Source organism: Mastomys coucha, unplaced genomic scaffold, assembly GCF_008632895.1.
Source record: "Mastomys coucha isolate ucsf_1 unplaced genomic scaffold, UCSF_Mcou_1 pScaffold14, whole genome shotgun sequence".
In the NCBI taxonomy this organism is placed as follows: Eukaryota; Metazoa; Chordata; class Mammalia; order Rodentia; family Muridae; genus Mastomys; species Mastomys coucha.
Genome location: NW_022196896.1, coordinates 95,814,973 through 95,823,305, shown reverse-complemented (window position 1 = coordinate 95,823,305; position 8,333 = coordinate 95,814,973). Strand labels below are relative to the sequence as shown.

Sequence of the window (8,333 nt, the reverse complement as noted above, 5' to 3'; positions counted from 1 at the left end):
AACAGCATAAACATTTCCTTGAATACAAGTTTTACCTCATGTTTACCCTTCTCTTTCTACATCTTTAAATAACTTCCTTGACATGCAATACATTCAATTCACTTTTCACCTTTCTTAGTCCCATGAGCTGTTAAAAAGTATGTATATATACATACATACACATACACACACACACACACACACACACACATATCATATGGTACTTTTATTGATGCCTGACAATTGGACAAGTCCCTTTCTAACAACATGCTGGAAGCCATACCATTCTTCCGTTGAACCCTGCAAGACAAGCTGCTCCAATTCACTTAAGGAGATGGATGGCAGTGCTGAAGGGGGGCAGGTTCTCACAGGATTTAAGCCACCGCTGCACATTGGTGGGCGCTGCCCCACTGCTGCCCCCAAGTCTGCTGGAGCACGGACCACAGCACCACATCTGCCACAGTGAACTCCTTCCCAACCAGCCACGGGCTTTTCCCCAAAGCGGAGTTCATAGAGTGGAACACAGCTGCTTTTTCCTTACTGCGCACTTCTTTCAGCTGAAACATGGCGATATCCACCCAGCTGTCAATGAGGGTCAGGCTGACAGCATTATGCTTCTGGCCGAATAGAGAGAACAGGAAACGTGCGATGTTCCCTTCTCCTTCAATGGGGCACATTGTTTGTACACTGAACTTCATCTGGGTCTTGGGCACGTTCTTCCAAATCAGAGTGAAGCCCAGCTGACATTCGTGGCGGGACTGTTTTCTAGCCTGCTCCCTGAAACACTTAAGATTCTCAGGTACATTTTTGACAGACGGATGTGTGTGCATAGTGGACATATATACATATATATACACACATATATATGTATATGTTTCTGTGAATTATCTGACTCCACTGTCAGTGGTAGGCATTTCATTAAAATCCTTTCCTGGCCCATTGTCTTCCTGGTAGTGGATGCATCAAATTGGCATTGTTTTGTTATATAATAACTCCCATCACCTGCCACTTCCTGTAGTCACTTCAGATGCCTTCTGAGAATGCCCACCCTACTTCTTCAGCTGAGGCCAGTGTACTAAAGTGAAACTGTAGCACTGATGTCATGAGCTGATGAATGTCCAAAAGTTCAACCTCATGCCTGAGCGTGTGTGCCTGCGCATGTGTATCTGTGTGTCTGTTACTTATCTCAGCTTAAAAACAAAGCCTAGCCCTACCTAGTGTAGGCACATTGTAACACTGGACCTGATCAAATGAGTTTTCTGATGAGTTTTGTGGAAACTTCAAATACACCCATTGTTATGCTTCCGTCAATTTGAAATCTGTTCATTTTGTGAAAGTCCTGCAAGACTGTGGTAAAAAAATCTCAAGAATAAAAAGATTTCATGTGTAGAACAAGAAGTCAATGTTCACATTAAAGGTTATAAAGCAATAATAGAACTATTACAGATGCAATTATTGCCAGAGAGAAGATCAATACTTTTGAATTAATGGCCAGATTTTGTAATAAAACATAAATTTATTTTATGTAAACTATTGATTCAAAGAACTTCATAATTAGGACAATTAATAACAACATTTAAAAGATGACCAAAAATCTTTAGCATTTTAATGTCAATTTTTGAGAATAAAAAAAGGAATTTTTATCTGTGTGATTTATATATAAAATATTTTGTATTAAATAATTTTCTTAAAATGGAATTTTCCTGATATGAATTTCCTGATCTATATAGTCAGAAGGACACACAGATATGTAGACAGCATTCAGAAAAATCAGTTAATTATGAGTCTTTCCAAAGACAAACACATGCATACTTTACTACCCGTGTCAAATTTGACATTGGTTGGTTACCCCACCTGGTTTGTGCCACCATTGCCCTAGCATATTTTGGAGGCAGGAGAGATTGTAGACCTACAGTTTTATGACTGGGTTGGTCTTTATGTTTCTCTTTTGATAATCTGATTTTTTTTTTGTCATCTGAAGACTACATTTCCATACTAAAGACGCTAGAACACAGAGGTGAAGATTCTAAATAGCCACCAGCTCACTTTCTCCTTCTTCAATGAGGTATATGGGTGTTATCTTCAGCAATGCAGCCTTGCTTCCAGTTTGTGGTGAGCAATCTATTTATTGCCTTGGCAGCAGCCTGGGTTGTTTAGAAGTTTAGCATGGGACCACGTTAGCCAATAACTCACTTGGATGTAGCCCAGGCTAGGTACTAGAAGTTTTGTTTGGTGACAAGAGATGGCCAGTTGTGATTCCATCTCCCTCATTATTTGGAATTTCACTAGGATAACCTTCATAACTGCTGGAGGGTTTCCCATTCTTTAGGAGAAACTTTCTGCCCCCTCCCCCCGTCCCCTTATCAGGTATCTAAGTTCTATGGTTATTTGGATTGTACACACATATGGAAAGTTTAAAAGTTGGGTTATCTGATTCAGGTTGACTGTTTCCAGCCCATGTATCTATCTGTAAATTTTATTTTTTTAACAGCTAAATAATAGTTTATTGTATAAATGGATTACATGTGCATTACCCATTCATCAGTTGATAGAATCAAAGGTGCTTTTAATTTATATCTATCATGAATATTAGAGCAAATGAACATGGATGAGCAAGTATCTTTGTGATAAGATACAGAGTCATTTGGGTATCTGTCTGGGATAAATAGCCTACTCTGTGAAATGGACTCTGATAAAGTAGCCAAGAATCTGAGACTAGATGGATCTCAGAAATAGGGGAAAACATGCTACTACTATTCTGTTAAAGAAATATATCAACAAAATGCCTCCTAATGACATACTTCTATGCCCATAGATCAGTACCTTGCCCAATCCTCATAAGAGAGATACTTTTTTTTTTTTTTGCAGTAGATAAGAATTAACATTAGACCCCTAACTGGCCAATATGCAGAGAGTCAGAGACTTCGGAGCACTCAATCCCAAATGGGAGGTCTTCATCAGACTCCTGTTCTCTAGGCTCAGGAATCCACAGAGAAGAGAAGTCTACAAGATTTTAAGAGACAGAAGTGGACAACTTTACTGTCTTAGTCAGGGTTTCTATTCCTGCACAAACATCATGACCAAAAAGCAAGTTGGGGAGGAAAGGGTTTATTCAGCTTATACTTCCACATTGCTGTTGGTCACCAAAGGAAGTCAGGACTGGAATTCAAGCAGGTCAGGAACCAAGAGATGATGCAGAGGCCATGGAAGGACGTTACTTACTGGCTTGCTTCCCCTGACTTGCTCAGCTTGCCTTCTTATAGAACCCAAGACTTCCAGCCCAGAGATGGCACCACCCACAAGGGGCCCTCCCCCATTGATCACTAGTTGAGAAAATGCCTTACAGCTGGATCTCATGGAGGCATTTCCTTACCTGAAGCTCCTTTCTCTGTGATAACTACAGCTTGTGTCAAGTTGACACAAAACCAACCAGTACAATTTACCCCTTGTCAATTTGACACACAACACATCACTATTAAGCCTCAACCCTTACTTTCATATTTATCCCCAAGATCTAAATAACTTTAAAAGTCCCTCAGTCTTTGCAAATTCTTAAAATTTCAATCCCTTTAAAAATAACCAATCTCTTTTAAAATTCAAAGTCTTTTTACAATTAAAAGTCTCTTAACTGTGGGCTCCACTAAAATACTTTCTTCTTTCAAGAGGGAAAAATATCAGGGTACAGTCACAATCAAAAGCAAAATTGAACTCCAACCATCCAATGTCTGGGCAACTCACAAACCTCTGGGCTCCACCAAGGGCTTGGCTCACTTCTCCTGCTCTGCCCTTTGTAGCATATGCCTTGTCTTTTAGGCTCCAGATGCCTGTATCCCACTGCCACTGCTGTTCTTGGTGGTCATTCATGGTACTGGCATCTCCAAAACACTGCTGTCTTCTGCTATAACTGGGCTTCACCAATAGTCTCTCACAGGGTCTCTTCATGGTGCCAAGCCTCAACTCCTTTGCATGACTCCTTCAGTCCTGGGTCACCAACTGCAACTGAGGCTGCACCTTCACTAATGGCCTTCATGGCCTCTCACTGTGCTGAGCCTCAGCTGCTCTTCATGACCCCTTCATGCTGTAAAAGCCAGTACCACCTGGGTGACTCTTACACATTACCAAGGCCTGCTGCAGCACAAGGTACAACCTTGGCTATCTCTGGAACACAGCCTCTTTGTGCTCTCAGAAAATACTTCCCAGAAAATGTCACCTCAATGATGCTGGTCTCTTCTTAATCACTGCTAATTTCTTAGATCCAGGCAACCAGCATCAATAGTCCCAGTAATGCAAAGTTTTTGCTTTAGTAGTTCTGGTATCTTGTTAATCACAGCTGATACTTCAGCCCCAGCTAACCAAAACCACAGAATCTTCACAATTAAAACAACATGGCCCTGATAAGTGTCTTTAATCTTCCCTTTGAAATTTCACAAGCCAGGCCTCCATCTTCTGCACTGTTCTCAACATTATCTTGCAAGCTCCTACATAACATCCCACAGAGCTCTTAACACTGATCTTCTAGCCCAAAGTTCCAAAGTCCTTCCACAGTCCTCCCAAATCATGGTCAGGTTGTCACAGGAAGTACCCCACTATGCTGGTACCAATTTGTCTTAGTCAGGGTTTCTATTCCTACACAAATATCATGACCAAAAAGCAAGTTGGGGAGGAAAGGGTTTATTCAACTTACACTTCCACATTGCTGTTGATCACCAAAGGAAGTCAGGACTGGAACTCAAGCAGGTCAGAAATCAAGAGCTGATGCAGAGGCCATGGAGGGATGTTCCTTACTGGCTTGCTTCCCCTGACTTGCTCAGCTTGCTTTCTTATAGAACCCAAGACTACCAGCCCAGAGATGGAACCACCTACAATATGCCCTCCTCTATTGATCACTAATTGAGAAAATGCCCCACAGCTGGATCTCATGAAGGCATTTCCTTACCTGAAGCTTCTTTCTCTGTGATAACTACAGCTTGTCAAGTTGACCCACAAAACCAGCCAGTACATCTACCAACAGTGTCTTCTAGACACAAAAGGACTGGGCATGTGTGAACTCACACACTGTAGCAACATGCACAAGTCCCTCACAGGTTCCAATCAGAGGAAATCCCAACATCAAAAGGGATAGGCAGAGTTCCACCCCTAACCAATGTAATGTCTCTAGGTCCCTCTGTCACACTCCAGAGCAGGCCCTATGCCTGGGAGTAGTTGGCCACCACCACCATCATCATCACTACCCACATATATTCAGACTCGCACACACATCACACACAAACACCACACACCACAACACACATGTATATACACAACACACACATACTCCACTCACATACACCACAACACACACACATACCACACACACACAAACACACACACTATGCACACATACACACCCCCCACACACAGATATGCACACATACTTACACAGACACAGACACACACACACACCACACACAAACCCTCCAAGTAGTTGTTTTTGGTTTGGTTTGGTTTCAGTAACTTTTGTCTTACTGGTTTTTTTTTTTTTTTTTTTTTTTTTTTTTTTTTTTTTTTTTTTGTAGTGCAGAGAATACAGATGGAGTTGGGTGGCTAGGCAGGAGGAGCTGGAGGAGGGGAAAAACACAGTCAAAATATATTATATGAATAAAACTGTCTTTAAAAAAAGAGAGCCGGGCAGTAGTGGTACATGCCTTTAATCCCAGCACTTGGGAGGCAGAGGCAGGTGGATTTCTGATTTTGAGGTCAGCCTGGTCTACAGAGTGAGTTCCAGGACAGCCAGAGCTACACAGAAACCCTGTCTCTGAATTAGAGAGAGAGAGAGAGAAAGAGAGAGAGAGAGAGAGAGAGAGAGAGAGAGAGAGAGAGAGAGAGAGAGAGAGAGAGAGAGAGAATAATGAAGTATTTAAAACAGCAATACCTGAAATGTCCAGGGCTGGGCATGGCAGCCTGAGGGTGACAAACAGCACACTATGGCTAAAAAGGTGGGGGAAAAGCAAGATTAATATGGTGCATTTTTCAAAACAAAGTTTTCTTATTGCTTCCCTCCTCAACCTTCCCAACCACCTCCTGCTCTTGGATGGTTTAATACTACATAGTGTAGACTGGCCACAACTCCCTATGTATCCCAGGCTATCCTCAAATTTGTAAGCTTCTTGCTTCTACTTCCCAAATGCTAAGCTTGCCAGCACACACTTGAAGGTGTAGGCCATCATGGCTCATAACTCACTTCAGTGGCCACCACCCAAAGTTTATTGGAAGTCACTTTCTCAAATCATCCCCTGACTTCCATCTGTCTTGTATACTGTGTGTGCCTGCATTTCGTAGGGGTGAAAGCCATTGTGCAACAAATGTGTGGGATGGTACACAATGGAACACACCACCTGCCTCGGCTGAGCCAAACCCACATATCTGAGTGTGATAGTTTCTGATTACTGATTATTAAAATATTTACCTGAGTTTGACCATTCACTCATTTTTTTAGCCAACTTGATAATGTGTCTAGATAGACAGACAGACAGACAGACAGACAGACAGACAGACAGACAGGCAGACAGGCAGACAGGCAGGCAGACAGACAGACTAATAGATACTATACTTCCTTTAGTATAGCTCAAGTTTCAAGTAAGATCTAGAATGGATCATGTCTGTTGCAGCTGCTTTTCTGAAGAAGCCATTGGAGAAAACCTGCCAGGGACTACCCACCTGTTAGCCTTTCTGCTTAAGCTGTTAGGTGGCAATGGCTGTGTTTGCTCACTGAGATGTGATCAAGCAGAGTCAGGTGACCTCACTCCCTAGGCTGTTTCAGAAACTTCTTAGGTGTCTGGCCCCTAACACACTGAAATTTACTGTTCTTACCTAAGTTATTTGAGAAGTTATTTAGAACCATTACCATTTACAAAACATCATCAGGCACATAAGGGACATGAGAATGTGAGAGGATTTATATCTTTAACTTCAACTAAACTTTCTTTATCTCACCATACTAGAAAAAACATTGGAAAGGCTAATAAATGTTACTTAAATCTAACGATAATGATGTTCTTTTATTTTTTTTAAAAGTGTTATCTAATGTGTATGTGATATGGAGAATTGCACACACGCAGAGACCAGAGGACAACTCTGTGACATCCGTTCCCTCTTCTCCTCTTTACATGGGTCCCAGAAACTGAACCCACCAAGCTATCAGGCTTTCAAATGCTCTTACCTGCTGAGCCTCCTTCTGGTCTAGGATTATCAATTAAAGCATTTCATCATTGTGAATAGACATGCTGAATCCCATTGGCACAAAAAAATGTTATAATAAAGGCAAAATTAATTGTGTTATCTTGAAATAACTGAAAATACTCTCAAACACTGGGCATTATTTGTGCATATAACAACTATTTTGAAACTTCAAGTAATTTTTGAAAATCTACTATATTTCCTCATAGCCATTAGCTAATATAACAGTGGCTTCAAATTAAAATGAAAGACATAAGATTTCCAAAACCCCTTTAAAGAGTGCATATAAATATATTCTGTTTGCATGTGTACATTAATACATATTTATTAAAAAGCGAGACTCTCAGATTCATTCATATTCAACATCCACGAGCTGCAAGAAATTATACAAATAATTTGGTATTTTGAGTGCCTGAACTTCTGTGTCATGTGTGTGCCTTGTGTCTGTGTGGCCAGAAGAGGGCATCAGATCCCTTGGAATTGGAGTTACAGAGAATTTGTGAGTCATGTGATTCTGAGAATGGAACCTGAGTCCACTTTAATCCAGTGGCTTTTAACCTTCCCAGTGCTGCAGCTCTTTAATACAATTCCTCACGTGCGGTGACCCCAACCATAAAATTATCTTGTTACTACTGCAACATTACCACTGTTATGAATTGTAATATTACTCTCTGTGGTTTTCGATGGCCTTAAGTGACCCCTGTGAAAGAACCATTTGACCTTCTCCCTGTAAGGGGTTGAGACCTACAGGTTCAGAACCTCTTAACCACTGAGCCATCTCCCCAGTCACACTTAGCCACATTTTACACGATCACTGCTTTTCACTTAACAAAAAGTTCTCTAATTATAAATATTTTATGGTATCTTGACACTTCATATTTTATGCAGTATATGTGAGCTAAAGGGTTTTTTACTACTTGTTTGTTTGGTTTTGCTTCTTAATGTTTAATAGTAGAAATGTTGGGCTGACGACCTGATTCAGCTGCTTAAGACAATCACTGCTTAGTCTGAGGACTTGAGTTTAATCCCTGACACCAACAAGACTCTGCTGCATAAATAATTTTCTCCATGGTATCAGAAAGAGAAAAAATCAACTTGTCCCCTGACCTCCAGAAGCATGCACATGCATGAACACACAT

General features: G+C 41.0%; 1 pseudogene; it reads right to left on the bottom strand.

Annotated features, from left to right (window-relative positions):
* Positions 1-301: 301 nt before the first annotated feature.
* Positions 302-6,859, bottom strand: LOC116089462 (annotated as a pseudogene).
* Positions 6,860-8,333: the final 1,474 nt, after the last annotated feature.